Source organism: Hylobates moloch, unplaced genomic scaffold, assembly GCF_009828535.3.
Source record: "Hylobates moloch isolate HMO894 unplaced genomic scaffold, HMol_V3 SCAFFOLD_9, whole genome shotgun sequence".
In the NCBI taxonomy this organism is placed as follows: domain Eukaryota; kingdom Metazoa; phylum Chordata; class Mammalia; order Primates; family Hylobatidae; genus Hylobates; species Hylobates moloch.
Genome location: NW_026652284.1, coordinates 94,252,791 through 94,275,133, shown reverse-complemented (window position 1 = coordinate 94,275,133; position 22,343 = coordinate 94,252,791).

Genomic DNA, 22,343 nt, shown 5'->3' with positions numbered 1-22,343 from the left:
TGGATATTAGCCCTTTGTCAGATGAGTAGGTTGTGAAAATTTTCTCCCATTTTGTAGGTTGCCTGTTCACTCTGATAGTAGTTTCTTTTGCTGTGCAGAAGCTCTTTAGTTTAATGAGATCCCATTTGTCAATTTTGGCTTTTGTTGCCATTGCTTTTGATGTTTTAGACATGAAGTCCTTGCCCATGCCTATGTCCTGAATGGTAATGCCTAGGTTTTCTTCTAGGGTTTTTATGGTTTTAGGTCTAACATGTAAGTCTTTAATCCATCTTGAATTAATTTTTGTATAAGGTGTAAGGAAGGGATCCAGTTTCAGCTTTCTACATGTGGCTAGCCAGTTTTCCCAGCACCATTTATTAAATAGGGAATCCTTTCCCCATTTCTTGTTTTTGTCAAGTTTGTCAAAAGATCAGATGGTTGTAGGAATTCTTCGTTTCTAGGTCTGTTGTGGGTTCTATCTCTCTTCTTATCTTTTTAGTTTTGAAGCAAGTTTTTAGAGAATGACAGCAGTACAGTTATGTGAGTGGCTTTGAACCAATCTAGTTCTATTTCTTTTCTTACTTGCAGTTCCCAAGAATAACTAGAATGTGCTGGGAATGTAGCAACTTGAGATAGGGAGAAACTGGTACAACAGCCTGAGCTCTGTTTCAGTCCCTCACAGGAAGCAGGATATCCTTCACTACTTCTAGGAGGCCAGTCATGTTACCCTGGGGTATAAAAACTGGGGTGGGCGGCTTTCCAGGATTCTTCATCTGTGTTGCATGTGGTATATGCACAGAAAACATTCTGTCCACTCCAGGCAGCTATCCTGAGGCTTGTGAAACCAGCTCCTAACGATCCTAGATTTCTGTTGTCCTTTGCTGCCTATGTGTAAATAATAAACTCAATTCATGTAACTTGTTGTGTTCACGAGTGTTCTGTTTCACTGGACTTAGACAAATTGGTAACAAGTGTACAGTGTATTGCTTCACAATGATTTTTTTTTTAAAGACAGCCTATTACATTCCATTACATTTTCTGTTCTGTACAAATCCTTTCCTCACCTCCGGTAGTGGGACAGGCCCCACCACCCCAGCCCATTTTTTTTTTTTTTTTTTTTTTTTTGGTAGAGACGGGTTTCACCCGTGATCCACCCGCCTCGGCCTCCCAAAGTGCTGGGATTACAAGCGTGAGCCACCGCGCCTGGCCACAAATCCTTTCTTATGCTCTCAGAAAGTGTAGCTTTCTAAGGTATGTGAGAGATGATTCTGTTTAGCTTTATTGACTTAAGTCTACATAGGTAGCTAAGTAGTAGAATGCTAAAACCAAGTCCGTTAGGTATATTTGTATTTAGAATATTAAAGTCCCTGAGGCTGTGTCTGATTATGCCTGTCATGTTAACTCCAACAAATAAGACTATGCCTACCTCATAGTAGCTTCTCAACATATTCAACACTTCCTGAATGGCTGAATGATTATAAATTTTGACAATTACTAATTTCCCCTCATTTTATTTTTCCATGGTATTCATCTCTGTCTGGTTTATAGAGTTCTGTGGTCTGAATGTTTATGTCCTCCAAAAATTCTTACATTGAAACCTAATTACCAAAGCAATGTATTAGAAGGTTGGGCATTTGGGAGGTGATTAGTTCATCACAGTGGAGGCCTCGTGAATGAGATTAGCTCTCTTTTTAAAGAGGTCCCAGAGGGCTGCCTGCTCCTTTCACAATGTTAGGCTACAGGAGGAAGGCTCTGCCTTTGAGGAAGCAGGCCCTTACCAGGCATTGAATCTGGTGTTGCCTTGATTTTTTTCATCCCAGGCTCCAAAACTGTGATAAATAAATGTTAGTTGTTTGTAAGCTACCCAGTTTATAGTATTTTGATATAGCATCTCAAATGGACTAAGACACAGGGGTCTAATAAGAATGAATTAGAATAATATATTTAGGTCACCTCCACTTCCACAGCCACCATTTGCACAGCATCAATCACTTTCCTTTCCTACTAGTTATCAGCTATTCTTTCAAAACACCAGGAATAACACCTGCCTCTAAAAATTATGAAGAACAGATAGAATTGTGTAGAAACACTTGCAAATAGCAATTACTGGATTGGTTTTCACAGCAACATTTTTCTGTGAAATAAAATATAATGTATGAGGCAAATATACACACATGTGGTACAACATATTATTTTGATAGAAAAACAATTATGAAAATTATTTGGAATATTAAATGTCCAGTTAAAATTTGGGCTGAAGGTTAGCTTAGATAATAAAACGTTTTATAATTTGTAGAGATCATTAGATAAACAAGAGGTGTTGAAAACACTAAAACCATCCAATGTATTTGCACACTGATTCTGCTCCCTTCATCTCACACTGTTATTTGACTAATGAATTTTGATTCTTCAGAGTATGACATTTTAAGAGGGGCATTTCCTGTTGTCAGTGGCCATGCTATTCCATCCTCCTATACATTTTCACAACTCCCTGTACAAATTCCCTATCTAAGCAGTCTTTCTTACCTCATTGCTCTTCCCACGTTATGATTAAAAGCCTATTTATAGTCATTTCCCTCTAAATAGTACAGTATAGAAAAGGTAAAAAAGGTCACTTATAATGGAAGAAAGTGACAGACACTACTTCAGCCAAATGATCAAGTTTAATATCAACAATAAGAAAGTATATTGATAGTGCATTCCCTTCACAGGATGCAATAAAAATGACACTTTACCTCTGCAGTCCTGTTTCCAAAAACTCATAACCCTTGGATAATTATTTGAAGAAGCAAGACAAATCTCAGTAGAGGAGATCCTAAAAAATACCTGATGAAGTATCCTTTAAAACTGTCAAGGTCATCAAAAACAAATTAATTCTGAGGAACTCTCACAGCTAAAAGCTGATTATTTATACATAGGCAAGAAAACGACAAGTATTATAAATTTAAAGTGGCATCCTCGATGTGATCCTGAGCTAGAAATAGGACATTGGATAAAAGCTAAGCAATATGAATCAAGGGTGGGCATTAATTAATAATAATATATTAATATTGGTTCATTGGTTCACTTGTGACAAATGCATCAGACTAATAAAGGTGTTAATACTAGGGGAAACTGGCTATGGAGTATATGAGTACTCTTTGTACTGGTGCTTTCCCTTTTTTCCTGTAAATATGAAACTATTCGAGAAAATGTTCATTTCTAAAAACTTGTTTAGGTTCCTGTCTCCTCCGTTAAACTGCATGGACTGTGAAAGTCAGGTTTCGTCTGTCTCCATTACCTCCATACATCAGTGCACCATACACAGGAGGAGCCTGACAATTGTTGAATGAGCTATTGAATGAATGAGTAAAATAACCATCTAATAACTGACTGTGAAAGAACCTTAATTCCCTGAAGAAACTCCTAGTTTGTATGTAAATAGTACTTCCTCAAACCACCAGTCAGGATGGAAATTAATGCCATCTGCTGCTTGTTCTCCCACAATCTTCTGCTCTTGGGCCTTGCCATCATTTTCTCTGACTGTCTGTCCTAAATATCTGTTTACTTCCCAAAGAATCCTTATGCTCCTGAATAATCAACTTCTTTTTCTTCTTCTGCCAAGTATAGTATAAAAATCCATGAAAACCAGGAAGACCTTAGGGAAGCCCCCCTAGATACAGAATTCAAAGGTACTGGGCTGCCTTCTGATGTTCTTGATGCCAATAAATTACTTCCCTTGGACATAGTCACATCATTTACATTATACTCTCTGAAATATTAATACTTAGCAAATCAATGGAATAGATAAGAGTTGTCTTTTGAAAGGAAAATACTCTTGGGAGATTTAAGGAACCAGAACTGAGATCACTATTATTATTACTATAATTTAGCAATATTATTGACTATCTCAGTTTTTGAGAATTAACACTGGAAAATACAATATATTTGTAACATTATTTTTTATCAGAAAATAGTCTACTAAATTAATTTAGGAAACAAAGCACACCTACAAGTTCAAGATTGAACATATTTTTAAAAACATAAGCTGTAAATAAAACCTTTAAAAAAGTCCTTTGCTAGCAAGAACACACGACAACAAATGAAATTAAATAATTATTTAGTATAACAAACAAATGCGTTAAAAGCTCTATTAAGGCTATATGGTCTAATGATCAAAACATTTCCTCATGAATCTGGAGATCTACAAATATATTTTGAGTTTTATATGCTGCCTTCCTATCTAGTAATTTAACTTGTTTATTATCAGTACCTCTGTTAATATATGTATATTATATATGATTATCATATACATTAATGAAATTATGTGTGGATTCATCTGTATTTAAAATAGTTTAAATGTCAGCTAGAGGTTAAAGATTCACTACAAATTTTTGTACATGTTTTATTTTAAATCTGTTAATATTAAAAATACAATAACACCATTAATAGCTTGTATTTATTAGATAAGATTCATCATATTAAGTGATGGATTTCCATCCTTTCATTTAAATCTCACAAAACCACAATGTGTCAATATTAATGATGCTTTCATTTTTCAGATGATAAGTATTTAGCTTATAGAAGTCAAATGGGAAAGCTAATATTTATATGCAATGGAGTCTGATTCTGAAGCTTAAGCTTTTATCCTGTTTCATCATTAATGATTACTACTTTTAAAGTACCATGGTTAGTATAAATGAAATTGAGCAGATCACCTGCAGTTTTACAGTAAAATGAATATCATAACATTTATTCATTTTCAATGTGTATTGAAACTTGATAATGGAGGTGTGTGTTTAAATCAGAATTTTTCTTTAAAGAAAGTGATCAAATAGACCAATCGTTCGTTTATTCTTCCTTTATTTATCAACTCTAAAAACTGAATTATTAATCATCAATGAGTTAACTAAGGTAGACTTTTCCTTAATTATGTAATGTAAGTATATTTGATATCAGAAAAAATTAAAGTTTGTCTTTCTACTAAACGTCAAACGATATAAAGTGTGTTTCTTGTCATCTGGGATGGTTCTGTTCCCATGGCTTCCCACCCTGCTAAGAATACACAGAAAACAACTCTGTCATAAGCCAAATGCTCACCACAGGAAACTCATCCCTGCTGGCACCAAAATGGTCTCATATTAAAGGAGGTCAGTTTCCCTTCGGATCCATAAAATGCAGATAGGATAGTATGATAATTTCAACACTTACTGGAATATTCTAACTTACGTTAAATAAGCATAATGTGGCAACCACGAAAGCAAATTATCTTTAGATGGGCTATTTAATATTAAAGGAATATTTCCTTTAAACTGAAGAAATGTTTCAGTAAAGTAACCTAATTTGTACTTTTTTGTTTTGGCAAAGCAGTTACATTAAAAATGAGTTGTCTTCTAGCTCATTCCAAAGTAGAATTACACATTTCTGAATTACTTAGTTGCAAATCAATAGATCACAATTATTATGTATATTTTTTCCTTTTATCAACAGCATGCATGAATATTTACAAATAGACATATTTCATTTTTACAGATTTTTCTGAAACAAATGTTAAATAATCCATGCGGATATTTAACAAATTAACATTAAATATTACTAATTTTAAGATCTTTCAAATTATAGCTAATATTTTACTCTATAAAATATCTTGGACCAGTGGATTAATGCCATGCATATAAGTGACCTGAAAACTTGTGTTGTAGCACAATTAATGAGTATGATCTACTTGCAGAGTCTTCAAAGTATTTCTAAAGCCAATGCATAATAAAATTAGGAACAACAAATGGATATAGCTGAATAAAATATAGAATGATAGATCTCAGAGCTAAAAAAAAAAAAAGCTCTCAGCAAATATATTTGATTCAGTTATTGTCCTTACCTGAGATAAAATTGTTTTATACAAATTTTATAGCAACTCTTAAGACTTAAGAGACCCAGCCAAGGTTACAGGACTTTGCTCAATGTGAGTTAATGATAGGAGAAGTGCTTCGTGACAGACTATCTTAATTTCCTGATAGAAAGTAGACCTGTTAGAATTTTTCTGTGTTCATTATTTTAGCCTAATTTTTATTTTAAGAGCATTCCACTGGAATGAGGATATTGTAGAAGGCAGAAATAATGCACTGAAAAAATAATCCCATAAACCATAAACCGTTGGCTGTTTCTAGGAAACTGAGCATGAAAGGTCACATCTTTTCTTAGTCTGTTAGAGGATGTCAGGATCTTTAGCTAGGCAAGAGGTATTTCTACCATAGAAAAGGGCTTTGTGAAGGAGGAAACATGTATGTGGCTAGAGATAAGGAAGACAAGATAAGGGAGACTTAAATTTTAGAAAGAAATAAAAGCCGCCAGCCATAAGAATTGTATAATTTCTAAGCAAACTAATTCCCCAAATGGAAAAAGGTAAATAATTGAAGCTTAATAAAAGGATAGAATCAGAGAGCCATAGCAACTGATTGTAGAATGTGTAGCATGTAAACCGTGTACCCAGAAATTAGATTAGCAGTAATGGTAAGACTTCTAAGGGACTGGATTAAAGAGAATTATAATAAGAAAAGAAAATCCTGGTCAGTCCCAGGTAGAAGATCATATTTTCTGGTTAACTAAGAGTTGTCTGAATTCAAACCTTGTTAAAAATAATCCTACTTGCACTTACAAAATCTCTTACCTCGCTAAACAAAATTTACTCAATAATCGAAACATTGATAATTTGGGGATTTACTATGCTTTAGAATTGATATTCTTAAATTATTTATTATCATAGGTATTGAGGGTATGGATAAGAAAATATAAGGTCACAAGCTGAATCCAAATTTAGGTTCACCATTTGATAATCATGAACCTGGGGCAAATTATGTAATCTTGCTAAGTCTCAATTTATTGTATTTTTCACTTTACTAAATATCACCAAACTGTTCTTCATGATAGTTATTCTAACTGCCATTCTTACCAGCAGTTTCCAAGCATTTCCTTTGCTCTGAATTTGCACCAACATTTATATTTTCAGGTTTTAAAAGTTAGGTCATTCTGATGATTGAGGAATGATTCAGTATTACAGTATAATTATGTTTTTACACTTTATGGGTTCATTAGATTTTAAAATATTTTAGTCTATTTATACATTAGGTTATTTACATTTTCTTTTTTTTTTTTTTTTACCTTATTTTGGTGTGTGTGGTGAGAACGCAATGGCCAATCTCTTAACAAAGTTCAAGTGGTTTGCAATACAATATTATTAACTATAGTCATCGTGCTGTACCTAGATCTCTAAAAGTTATTCATGCTACATAACTGAAACTTTGCATCTTTTTGATTAACATTTACCTGACCGGGCACGGTGACTCATGCCTGTAATCCCAGCACTTTGAGAGGCCGAGGAGGGCAGATTTCTTGAGGTCAGGAGTTTGAAAGCAGCCTGGCTAATATGGTGAAACCCGTCTCCACTAAAAATTAAAAACAAACAAACAAACAAACAAAAAAAAACTAGCCAGGCGTGATAGGGCATGTCTGTAATCCCAGCTACTTGGGAGGCTGAGTCATGAGACTTGAACGCTGGAGGCGAAGATTGCAGTGAGTCAAGATCGTGCCACTGTACTCCAGTCTGAGTGACAGAGCAAGACTCTGTCTCAAGCAAATAAATAAACAAAAACCATTTACCCATTTCACTAACCCTTATCCCTGGTAACCACCATTCTACTCTGCTTTTATGAATTCTAAGTGAGAATCATGCAGTATTTTTTCTAAATTCTAAAGTGAGATCATGCAGTATTTTTCTATCTGTGACTGGTTTACTTCACTTAGCATTACATCTTTCAAGTTCATCCATGTTGTTGCCAAGGGTAGGTTTTCCTATTTTAAGGCTTAATAATATTCCTTTTAAAGGCTTAATAATAATATTAACCCTTTATGTGTAATATGTGTAATATTGTGTGTAATATGTCAAATATTATGTCTAATATTATGTGTAAATAATTCATGTATTTACCTTTAAAAATACCTTTTAAAAAGGTTTAATAATATTTGGAATATCATTAAGCTTTAAAATAAGAAAGCCTACCATTTGCTACAACATGGATGGACTTAAAGGACATTTTATGTATATAAAAGGATTGGTTACTAAGTGAAATAAATGGCCAATCACTGTATATATGTAAAATTAATTATTTATGTATTAATCCATAGAGGGACACTTAGGTTTTTTCAGCATCTTGGCTATTGTGAATAAGTCTACAATGAATATGAGAGTGCAGAAATCTATTTGAGATACTGAATTTATTTCCTTTGGATATATAACAAGAAGATAAATTTATATTTTCTTATTACTTTTTTAAGATTTTATATATACTAGAGTGTAATTAGACATTAGATGCAATGAAAAAGTTTCTTCTAACCAATGATTTTTTAAAAATTTTGTCATGTTGAGAAGTAAATTATAATTGTAATGTACCAAATATGAAACATTTTATTCTTAGTTTGTATGCTTGTGTTTTAAGAAACTTTTCCTAACAAAGATTACCAAGGTACTGTTTTATCTGATCCTTTTGAAGTTTTACTATGTACATTTAAGTCTCTAGTAATACATTTAGGTCTTTAGCAATGTAGACTTGATGTTTGCGCATGTAATTTAAAGTAAGGTACTTTTGATTTTCTCTTGGACATTGTTTTGTTATATATACTTCTCACCTCTCCTCATTATAATTTCTCTTTGAAAGGGGGACTGATTCCTGTGAATCCTAGTGGCAACCTGGTTGGAAACAGAGGTAAAAAATTGGAAGGGAGAAAGCAATATTTTCCCTTCTTACACCTTGGAAGATGCCTCTAGCAGCAGCAGCATCTCTTTCATAGGGCCAATTCCTGTCAGACAGATGCGGAAGTTCTAACCTCTGCAAAGCAGTGCTAATCTCTCAGTTTAATCCAACCTCCTCCATTTATCTCTCCAGTATAGGGGCAATCATGTCTTTCTGCCTGAATTTTTAGATTGCCTTAGTGTGTCCTAGTTAGCTTCTCAGCCTCTTCTATTATGTATAATTAATCCATGTAATTACCTTTAAAAAATAATAAAATGCATTGCATTTAATTCTTTTTCTGTATTTATGGAAATGAACAAATGTTTCTCCTTTGTCTTCTAATACTGCTTTTCATCAGTAAATTGTATAAATGTACAATAAATTTTGTAGCGTGGTTTCACTTTATTTGGCAACATTTTTTATGAACTCTCTTCATCTTCATATGCCTGAAAATATTTTTTATATTATTTTATAATGGTTTATTACATTTTTTAACCTACTGGATTCACAGTTACTTGCCACAGCAATTTTAACATATTCTATTATTTTCTTGTTTTCAAACTAGAATGTAATATGCTCCACAAAGGAAGGAATTTATGTCTCTTTTGTTCACAGCTCTCTCTGGAGTATGCATACTAATGTCAGGTAAAGAATAAGAATTTAATAAATATTTGAATATTAGATAAATGAAAACTGTTGCTTTTCAGAAGCTGGGTGCAATCTAATTGCAATATCTTTGTAAATAATGTTTTCTCTCAAGCAGTGTTTAAAAATTACTTCTTTTATATGTTTTTGTTTTCTACAGAGTTTCTACAACGTATGCAGGTATTAATTTATAATTATCGTGTCTGATATTCAGGGTGTACTTTAAACTTGAAATTAGTTTCTCTCTCTTTTCAAATATTTTGCTAAACTCTTGGTAATTATCTCTTTAAAAATTGTAACTCTGACATTTGCTGCTTTCTCTGTTACTTTCATTTGAAGAATGCAGGCACAGCCCAATCTCTCCTTTGTGCCTCTTACCTTTTCTTTAATATATTTTATATCTTGATTTATCTGTGATGCATTTTGAGTTAATACTAAATATTATATTTTAATTTAATATATCCTTACAGTTAACTAGAATAAAAATGACCCTTTCCAAAAAATATCAATTCCATTGTTTATATTATCCTATCTGTTCTTCTTTCATGACTACCTGTATTTGTTTCATTATTTATTTTTAATGATTTTCTTTATTATCACTTTAAGCTTCTAAAGTATGTGCATTTTAAAATTTTCACCAGATTGCTTCTTTAAAATTAAGTTCACTTCAAATGAATTCCTGTATTATTGTTGTTTTCTAGGATATATTTTTAGCATGTTATTCTTTTATGTGTTTTGTAATTTTGGTTGGCAGATTCATTTTAAGTAGGAGCCATTTTGTTTTTCTTTTATTGTTATTATTATATTTTTTCTCTTTTTCTTCCTTCCAGATAGCCCTTTTGCATTTCCATCAATCTGGCAAGTCCCCAATCTAGAATGAAGTCTTTTATGTTTGAAGTTATTGTAGATTGTCATGAAACTAGTAAGAGTTGGCTAAATTCATCTTTCAATGTTGTGTTTTTGCTCTTCCCTGCTCATTCTATAAAATCCTGTATTGCCTGTTGTATATTTGGATATATAATCCACAACTTCTGTTTAAATCAATGCTCTAGATTGGCAGTCATGTTATCATTCACTATCATTTATAAGTTCTCCTACATCCGTTTACTTAAAACAGTGAATCTGGCTTCAGTATGCCATATCTCACGTACATTTCAGTCCAAATAATTTCTTGGCCTTTATTGCAAGTCTCTGGCCATGAGTAAACCAGTGGTTTCAAACTCACTTACTTTCTCTAGTTTCTGTCTTACTTTTGACTCATAGAGATATCTATCTTGTGTTCACACAAATATCTTTTTATATTTTCTCTTTTTTATTTGACATTGTTTTGAGTTTTGAGGAGATCATGTGTTAAAGTAGGAAGTGACAGGTCTACCTTAAGCACAAAATTTTATGGCTTAGTTTATAATACCTGAAATTTTTAAGTTAAAGACTCACTGAATATTCCTCACAATAACCACATTTTTCTGAACATTTATTATATACCTGGCAATGTTCTAATCATTGCAAAGATAGTAACTCAATACTGAAAACAATATTATCAGGTATATATTATTACCTTCCTCTTTCTTAATAGCAAACTCAAAGTTTCAATAATTTTAGAGAACTTTCTAAAGGTCACACAATTTTAAGTTTCAGGAGCAAGATTTAGAGCCACACACTGTGATTCCATGTACTTCACCATTTTGCTAAAACAAACGTCAAGTGCCTGGAAACCTCTAAAATCTATGTTGCATTAGGCAAGAAATAAACATCGATTGCTTTATTTTGAAAACATTTATTTCGTCTTCATACTGTGACAAAGTGGCATGCTTATTATATTCTTTATGAACTGTTTGCAACATAGTTTGTGCCAAATCTCTATGCTCCTTTAACAGTGGTTGAAAGAAGGAAAAAAGCAATTATGTTATATGCCTAGAGGAGAATAAGCTCTTTCTACTTAACTTCATCTCCCGATGCACATTACTTGTGGGATGGCTGACTATCAGAATGAACAAATTTATCTTCCAGCTTTGTGAATCCATCGAAAGGATGCCTGAAGGTGAAGGTGAGTTATGCAGTATATTCTGAAAACATAAAAATTTTGTATGACTGCATTTCTGACATGCATGGGTTCGACAGCCAGGGAGTTCATGTATTATACATGGAGATTCAGCCTCCACTCCTAGTAACTATTTGCTGGGTGAATGACAGCTATAAACACATTGTGTATCAGACTTTCATAAAGTTTATTATGAGTGAATTTCCAGGTAGGTGTCTAAGCCCATATATCATATATAAGCATGCTAAATCCTGGGGATCAATTAATTTAAGAAATAGAACAATTAATATACTGCTTATGGTACTAAGACTTCACTGTAATATCTAAAAAGACTCCACACTTGTATCTAAAGAAAGAACAGAATGGAGAATATATTCCAAATTTAACTTTGCCTAATATTTAACTATTTGACTTGAGGCATATTACCGAACATATTTGAGGTCCATTTTTATTTGAAATGTTTGGTTTTTATTTGCTAATTATAGTATTTTAGAATTCATTATGTCAACCCAAGTTGTCAAACCAAGATCCAAATATATAATGTGCAGTGCTATTTTCTTTCTTATTTTGAATGCTTACTGAGTTTTTTCCATATAGTCTCTAAACAATTCTAAGCTTTTATATGCTTTAGAAAAAGTTGAGAACTTTATGTACAGGTAATCCATTTAGAAGTTCACATAAGAAAATCTACTTGTACAGATATTTTATATAGATTGGCAGCCTAGATGTATCACTAAAATATACATAAGCTGAATAAAATCTATTATATTTCTTTTCTACCAGATGGGTGTACACAAATATAATTCACCAATTCTTATTTAAGAAAATATATATTTTCTAATCCACAACGGACATATTAGTTCCTTTCCACATATGCATGGATGGCTATTTTTGAAATTCATTTTACTCTTACAACAATAATCCAAAATATTCTTATTTGAGTTACTATCTATTAATGGCATTTTCAGACTAAATATAATTTGTATGACAAAATGAAGGTTCTAATTATGAATTATAAAATATTTGGGAATTCATCACTGGAAAGTATTAGGAGGGGCTATTTGAGATTGATGAAAAGGTAAAAAGGTTTACCAGCATTTATAGAACATGAGGATACATATTTTCAGTAAAAACACTAAAAAGCAGTTAGGTAACTCTCAATAGGTAGTTTGTTGTCCAGGATGAGCTTTCAGTTTTTGGTGGACAGTAATGGAAATTAATATCAAATGCAAGGAGTAACTCAAAAAACACATTGGTCTTGATCAAAGTGCTACAAAATTAATTCTTATATGTGATCTTTGCTTGTACACAAATTTGTATATACAATTTATGTGTGTATATATGAACATGTATATGTATAATATTTGAAATATATGTGTATTAATCTGTTCTCACACTGTTAATAAAGACATACCCAACATTGGGTAATTTAAACAGGAAAGAAGTTTAATTGACTCACAGTTTCACATGGCTGTGTAGGCCTCACAATCGTGGCAGAAAGCAAATGAAGAGGAAAGTCAAGTATTACACGGTGGCAGGCAAGAAAGCCTGTGAGGGGAACTGCCCTTTATAAAACCATTAGATCTTGTGAGACTTTTTCGTTATCCCGAGAACAGCATGGGAAAATTCCACCCCCATGATTCAATTACCTTCTACCAAGTCCCTCCCATGACACATGGGATTTATGGGAGCTACAATTCAAGATGATATTTGGGTGGGGACACAGCCAAACCATATTGATATGTCTTTGTTGTTTTTCATAAATAATGCATTTTGGTTTCAGTTGCTGCACACTCCAATTCTAAGAAAAATAAATATATATCTTTATAAATATAGGTATATATATTTACGTATCTTTCTCTTATTACAGTAGCTTTAAAAGTGATCTCCATTTCTTTCTGCAGATTAACAAAGAGTCCAGGTGTGTGTGATCAATTATAAATCTGTTAAGGCAAATCTAGGGGGACTAAGTGCAACAGATAAAACTTTGACCTGATGCATGATAAGGAATATGTAAATTCATGGATTCAGAGGGCAGCAAGGTTTGGATCAGAATTGGGGCAAATTAAAAACTTTAGAAGAGGTTGTTTCAGGGCAAATGTTTCAAATTGTGGAGGTCACTTTTAGTTACTTTGTTGGGGCTTGATAAGTGAATGTATTCATATATCTGGGTTAATGGACAAATTAAATAAATGGACTTTTACTTCTTCCAAAGGCTATATTTATCATTTTTACTTTCATTGTTTTCCATAATACTATTTACTTTATAGCAGTATTCAGTTGAAATGTGCCAACATGAATTTCACTGACAAATTCTACAAAACAGATAGTACAAAATATTTTGTAGTTGAAATGTTATATATGACTAAAGACATATATAATTTAATCCAAATTTCAAAATACCTGCTTAAGGTATGTATTTTTATAATAGTTTTCAAATGGCAAAATTAGAGCAAATTATACATAGTACTCCTTATTAACTGTCATATACTTAGAGTTGAGAAAGACCTAATATGTGGCTGTTTTACTTATTTGTTATCTTTTAATTTTTTTCCCCTGGTATTGGCTTCAGATATAGAGAAATTAAGACTTGGAGAAATATGGGCCGGGCTCAGTGGCTCATGCCTGTAATCCCAGCACTTTGGGAGGCTGAAGCAGGTGGATCACAAGGTCAGGAGATCGAGACCATCCTGGCTAACACAGTGAAACCCCATCTCTACTAAAAATAAAAAATTAGCCAGGTGTGGCGGCGGGAGCCTGTAGCCCCAGCTACTCAGGAGGCTGAGGCAGGAGAATGGCATGAACTCAGAAGGCAGAGCTTGCAATGAGCCGAGATCATGCCACTGCACTCCAGCCTGGGCGACAGAGCAAGACTCCATCTCAAAAAAAAAAAAAATACTTGGAGAAATATGACATCATGGTTAAGTCCATACAGAACAAACAGACCATTAATTAATATAAATTAACTATATAAGACATCCAGAACGTTGTTCTTTGTAGCTCACTATTTGTAAATAAAATATCAAATTCTTTCTAGTGTTTTTAAAATAAAAATCTAATGGTACAACTTGCATATGTGTTATAATTTCCTTTCTCTTTATTCTACAAAAGCAACATATTAATTAGCTCTTAGTTTCTTTTTAAAGTGAGTAGTACATGTCAGAAAAACATCACTCATTTGAAGCACGCATAGTTGGAGTTCTGATTTTATGGTAGAAAACAGAAGCAACAGCTTTCTCTTGGACTGCTTAACATTTTGAAAAAAAACTGAGCTGCAAAGGAAAGAAGCTAGAGTGTTAAACGGACACAGGACAAAATCCAGAGGAAGGGTTTATATAATACTAAAAACATAATTTCTTCAGAAATTTAAAACATTTACAAAATCTATAAACTTTAAAAATTTATCAGATATTATCTATAGTTAAGATAAGCTTCCAAACATTATTGAAATGAGTTAAAAGTGCCATAAGTAATGTATATATGTTACATAAAAATGTATCACTTAAAGATTCATAGGCTCAGTATTTAAGGGTATTAATTATTTGAAATTAATTACAAATTAAATGTATTACCAAGAAAAATCTCAAAAGATTTAATTTTTTTATTTGTATAAACCTATGGGGTTTATGTACATTTTTGTTATGTGGATATATTACATAGTGGTGGAGTCTGGGCTTTTAGTGTAATTATCACCTAAATAACATGGATGGTACCCATTAAGTAATTTTTCAGCCCACCCCCAGCTACCACCCTCACACACTTTCAACTCTTCAGTGTCTGTTATTCTGCATTCTATATCCAGGTGTAAACATTATTTAGCTTTCACTTTTAAGTGAGAAAAGGTGGTATTTGACCTTTTTCTGAGTTGTTTTAGCTAAGACTATAGCCTCTAATTCCACCTGTGTTGCTTCAAATGACATGACTTAGTTTTTTTCACGGGTGAATAAAATTCCATTGTGTGTATGCGTAACTGTGTACACACACATACATTTTTTTTTTTTTATACCCAGTCCTCCATTGATGGACACTTAGGTTAATTCCATGAGTTTGCTATTGCTAATAGTGCTGCAATAAATATACAGGTGCAGGTGTCTTTTCATATAATGATTTATCTTTTGGGGAGGTAGATAAACAATAATGGGATTACTGGATTGAATGGAAGTTCTACTTTTAGTTCTTAGAAATATTTCCATGCTGCTTTCCATAGAAATTAAACTAATCTACATTCTTACCAACAGTTTATTTTTTTTCACCGACAGTTTATAACCATTCCCTTTTCTTCACATTCTCACCAACATGTCATTTTTTACTTTTTAATAGTAGGCATTCTGTTCAATGTAAAGTGATATCTCATTGTAGTTTTACTTTGCACTTCTCTACTGATTAGTGATGTCAAGTATTTTTATACATGCATTGGCACAAAGCCTTTATGAAGTATATAACTACAAAAAAAACCCAAATTTGTAAATCACCAATATTCCTGAGGAAGAGGCAAGAGCAAAATGTTTAGCAAATCTATTTACAAAACAATTGATGAAAATTCAGTAGTCTTGTAAGAGATTAACATCCAGATACAAAAGGCTCAATTAACACCACTGTTATACATTGCAAGGCAGACTTCACCATGACATATAGAGTCTATATATCTAAAGTCAACCTAAAAAAAATCCTAGAATCAGCAATGGAAAATGTTCTAATCACTAAAAAGGAAACCCCATGAGACAAGCAACAGGCTTCTCAGCAGAAACTTTATAAGACAGAAGTGATTAGGATCCTATTTTTAGAGAACTTGAGGAAAAACAAAAACTATTCGCCACAAATTTCAAATTTTTCCAGGATAAGCTTCAGAAATGAAGAAGAAATAACCTTTCTTAGAAAAGCAGACTCTTAGGGAATTTGTCACCACTGGTCCACTCCCACAAGAAATGTTTATAGGAGTTATAAACACATTCATGACAGATCAACTTTTGCCACTGTAAAAACACATAAAAGTATAAAACCCACAGGTTTTAAACAACAATCATGCAAAGGAGGAAGAGAAAGAAATAAATGGCAACATGGCAGAGTACCACCAAACCACAAAGGCAAACACACAGAGAAAAAAAGGATCGAAGAATCCATAAAACAAGTAGATAATCATAAACATTATGACAGAAACAAAACCTTGCATATCAATATTAACCTTTAATATAAATGGATTAAATGCTACAGTTAAAAGACATAGATTTGCAGAATGGATTTAAAACAGGTGAACCAACTATATGCTGCTTACAGAAATTCAACTTATTAGTAACACTTAGACTAAAGATAAAGGAAAAAAATATTTCATGAAAATAGGAACCAAAAGCAAGCAGAAGTAGCTATATATATATATCAGATAAAACAGACTTAAAATTAAAAAAAATTAAAAAAAGACAAGTGAAGTCATTGTATAATAATAAAGAGATCAACCCATGAGAGAATATAACAATACGAAATACATACGCACCCAACACTGGAGCACCCAGATTCATAAACCAAATATTACTAGACCTAAAGAAAGAGATAGACAGCAATTCAATGATAATAGGAGACTTAAATATCCCACTCATGGAACTAGCAGATTATCAAGACATACAATGGTCAAAGAAACACTAGGCTTGAATTGAACTTCAGACAAAATCAACCTAATAAACATTTACAGATCATTCTACCCAACAACTTCAGAAGATTTTTTAAACTAACAGACTGAATTTAAATTTTAGACTGTAATAAAAGCAAAAAGAATAATTTAAACTCTCTTTTAAAAGAAGGTTGGATATTCGAGATAATCACGCATTATTATACAGCATCATTGATGAGAGTGATATGGTACCAGTGCCGACAAACCAGTGAAACAGTATAAAACAGAGGAACAGACCCACACATTTGGGTTTATCCACCAGTGACTCTGCAGTACAGTGAAGGAAAGGTGGCCTCCTTAACATATAGGAATATCATTTTCTCTTTCTCTCTTTCTTAAAAGTGTTTCTGTTTTGCTAGCTTAGAGAAGGAGATAATATAATTACAATAATAATTAATGTGAAAGCACTTTGAAAAATGAAAAGCAGTATAGCATGCACAATATTATAATTGCTGCCATTGTTACTACTGGGACTTTTTAAAGAAGCATCAATTTGAAATTATGTATAGGGAAGCACTAGTAAGCAAAAAAAAAAAAATGTGTTACGCAAATTTAACCATGATTTAGTAGATGCTAAATTACTTTAGTCTAATTTCCTGAGTGCTTTATTAACTAATTGTTTTTTGCTTTGGTGTCTTTAAAATTTAATTTAAAAATTTCAACCTGTAAAATATGTTTATTACTTATAAATAAAAATACTACTACAAGGCTTATCATAACAATTTATTTTGTGTCCCATGCTCCAAATTTACCCAATTTGTAATTATTCTCTCTAATGACAATGACTTTAAATTTTTAGCTATTTCTCCCAATATTTATTTCTGTAAATTGATAACATGCATCTTCATTTATCTCATTTTCTAATTGTATATGCTAGTTGATTTTGTCTATAAATGGTAATGCTCAATTTATTTTGTTAAAACAAAAATTGCACTGGACAGAGTTAAGCAGGCAAGAATGACTTCATTCAAGGCTACTTCAATAAGATAGAAGAACCAGAGTTTAGTCTGAATTCAACTCTGCTGAAAGAATGGGCTGGCCTGTGCATTTAGAACTGGGATGGTGGATCCTAGGTCATGCATATTTCCGAATTGGCTTTATCCAAGAAAAAGTAAGTATCTCCTATCTTCATGATGGGTTAATTTTGCAACTTGGAGCAAAGTGCTTGTGGAAATTAGGCTTCTATCCTCTCACAGAAACTGGGAGCTAAGGGCACTCTCTCAGTTGATAATTACAATTTAAAGAGATGGCTATCATGTCTTGGCTGAGTCATTTCTGGGCTGTGAAATAGGTAACAAATAAAATGGGCCAGAGAACAAAAACACAAGTTTTTTAAAGTAAATGATCTAAGGAAAGGAAGATAAGGGTATAGAATCAGTAAGAAGCCCATTTAATGATTAGCCAAGGTGAAGGGAACATTAACACCATTTTGGTCAACTTACATGACAACTTTTATGTCAATCTACATAAACATGAATAATAATCAAGATGTCTATAATAGAATTTAAGTTGATAAAGTACAAAGATTATATCTCTTTCTGCATTTTCCTCTTTAGATAAGTATTACTTGCAACATATTAGAACGTTAAGAAGTACAACTGACATATATTGATTCAGGTCATAGGCTATAGATACATTTTTATTCATACTCATCAAAAATAAACTAAGGAATTATTATATAATTATATAAATGAGGAAACAAAGACTGAGAGTACCTAAGCAATTTGAAATAGATCATAAAACTTACTACTCTCATATAATATGTCTTACTCTTCCCCATACCTACAATATTCTTATAACTTTTGCCTTTGAGCATGCTGTAATTTCTGGCTAATATCTTTTCACCTCCTGAAATGGAAATGCTTATGTTTATATTTGTAGTTTCAGATGTAGTGGATATATTTTTCCTACCTATTCCACATTCAACTTATCTCTCCTCTTGCTTCCACAACACTGTACACATAAATCTTACAGAACACACATTGTTCTGGAAGTTGTGGATGACTGTTCTTTTCCAAGGTAGTGTCAATTCTTTGAGCACATAGAAATTTTTGCTACAACCTAAGGCTTAAGAAAGTCCTGAACATGTACCATAATATATATTAATATTAGTGAAAAAGAAGTAGCTAATGTTTCTGAAAAAGGTGCATGGTCAAATGGTCAATTCTGTTTTAGATGATACAATACAAACATACGGATGACGTCTAACTGAACTGAGAAAGCCTGTGTGCCCTTCACATTATTAAATAAACCAGGGGCTTGAAAGTAAATAAACTTGGAAAAAATATTCTTAACTTGATCCGCAAATACATTTTAGCTATATAGTCCTTCCACTTAAGTGAATACTTCCTGATTTTTTTATCACTAGCCTGGAAAAATTCATTTTTAAGACTATTTTAATATGACTCCTGCAGGGAAAAAAATTAAGTGTTCCATATCATTATTGTTTTAAAATTATATGGCATTTTATTAATCAAACATATAGATGAATTAATAGTAATATGAATCATTTTCCAGCATTCGCTGAATTAAAAATGTTTATGGCAATTTGATATAATGACATAACTTCAATCTAAATCAAATACCAAGACATGAAATTAAATTCATCAACATTGACAAAATTATGATTTCAACACGGTCCCTTTTCATTTTTGTTTTCACTTTTATTTTTATTTATTTTCATTTACAGAGGATTTTATTTTGAATATTATACATTTCAGCATTATGTTTATTAAGTAATAATCATTATTGCAATTAACTACACTCCCTTTTTATTGTTTCTGTTGCTTATTAAAGCTGTATAAATGAAGAAAAATTTTATTTATACCGTTAGATGAAGTTGTGCTTTACTAGGCATACTACATAGTCAGGAAACACAACTTCTGCCATGTAGTAGCCAGATAAGTGAGCAAACTACTTAACTTACCTGCATTGTTTTTTTATTTGGCAATATACTGATGAAATATACTACTTCATAGTTTTATAGTAAACAATGAATCAGCTAACAGATTTGGAGCACTGGAAAGTGGGTCTGGCACATGGTGAGTACTAGAGAAATGTTTCCTAGTGATTTTATTACAGTAACAATTCATGTTGACAAACGCACATAAGAAATTCTTACATAAGTTCTAAAAAATTTTACATAAGTATGAGATTAAAAATTTGCAGCTACATTTTGCATTAAAAATACTTTCTACTTTCCTTGTTAGTCTATATTGCACAAAAGTACATGTAAGTACTTATACATATGTACAAGCACATATCACATGGACATGTGACATATGCCTACATTAATTATCTATGTAAATAAATCTAGCAAGATGATAATAGATAATAATAGCGGACTGATGTGGGATATTCAAATGATATTTATATACCTCAATGTAAATTATTATGAGCTTTTTTATTAATTAAACAATGCGTTTTCCCTTTAGTTAATATATTTACGTTTCTATAAATGAAGGTTAAATATTTATATATTAGTTGCTAAGTGTTTTTAAGACAATTTTTTTAAAGTAGTTTTATGTTTACAACAAAATTGAGAAGAAAGTAGAGAGATTTCCCTTATACTCCTGCTCCCACACATGCATATCCTCCCTCATTATCAACATCTCCTACCAGAGTGGTACATTTGTTACCATTTATGATCCTGCAATACATGTCATTCTTCCCTGTAGCCCATAGTTTACAATAGGGTTCACTATTGCTTTTGTTTATTCTGTGAAAATGGACAAACGTAAAATGACATATATCCACGATTATAATATATGACAGTCTCTATTGCCCTAAAAGTCCTCTGTTCTTTGCCTATTCATTGTTTCCTTTCCCTGAGCACTGGCAGCTATTGATATTTTTACTATTTTCATAGTTTTGCCTTTTCCAGAATATCATATATTTAGAATCATACAGTATGTAGCCTTTTCAGTTTGGCTCCTTTTACTTAGTAACATGCATTTAAGTTTTTCCCTGTCTTTTCACAGCTTGATAGCTCATTCCTTTTTTAACATTGAATATTATTCCATTACCTAGATATACTGCAGTTTATTCGTTCACCTACTGAAGGAAATCTTGGACATCTTAGATGCCTTGAATTGTCAGCAATTATGAGTAAAGCTTCTATTAATATCAATGTACAGGTTTTTGTGTAGAGATAAGTTTTTAAAATCCTTTGAATATATACATACTTTAGTCTGAATGTGTCCCTACCATTCATAGGCTGAAACTTAATCACCAGTGTAATAGTAGCAAGAGGTGTTTAAAGAGATGATTATGTAATGAGGGTGGAACCTACTTGAATGAGATTAGCACCCTTATAAAAGACACTGAAGGGAGCTTCCTTGACCTTCTGCCATGTGGGGACATAGCAAGAGGTGCTATCTATGAGATATGAGCCCTTACCAGACATTAAGTCTGCTGGTAACTTGATCTTGGCCTTTCAAATTTCCAGAACTGTGAGCAATAAACTTGTTGTTTATAAGTTGCCCAGTCTAAGTTATTTTATTATAGCACCCTAAAAGTTCTAAAGCAGAGCATGACTATAGGATTATGTGCTAAGAGTATGTTTAGTCTTTCAAGAAACACTAAATCATCTTCCTAAGTGACTGTACCATTTTGCATTCCTGCAAGAAATGAATGAGAGTTTTGCTCTTGTTGCCCAGGCTGGAGTGCAATGGCGCGACCTCGGTTCACTGCAACCTCCGACTCCCGGATTCAAGCGATTCTCCTGCCTCAGCCTCCTGAGTAGCTGGGATTACAGGCATGCACCACCATGCCTGGCTAATTTTGTATTTTTAGTAGAGACGGGGTTTCTCCATGTTGGTCAGGCTGTTCTTGAACTCCTGACCCCAGGAGATCCACCTGCTTCAGCCTCCCAAAGTGCTGGGATTACAGGCATGAGCCCCCATGCCTGGCCTGGTGCATTTTTTAATTGTGCTATTTGTTTTCTTATTGTTGAGTTTTAAGAGTTTTCTGAATATTTTGGATAATTTTTTTTGTCGGATGTACCTTTTCAAATATTTTCTCCTGGTCTATAGCTTGTGTACTCATTGTCTTGGCATTGGCTTTTGCAATAAGAATAATAATTTTAATGTAATCTACTTATCAATTACTTATTTCATGAATTATATCTTTGGTGTTTTATCTAAAATATCATCACCAAAGCAAAGTCACCTAGATTTTCTCCTATATTTGTAGTTTTATAGTTTTGAATTTAAACTTAAATCTGTGAAGCATTTTGAGTAAATTATTATGC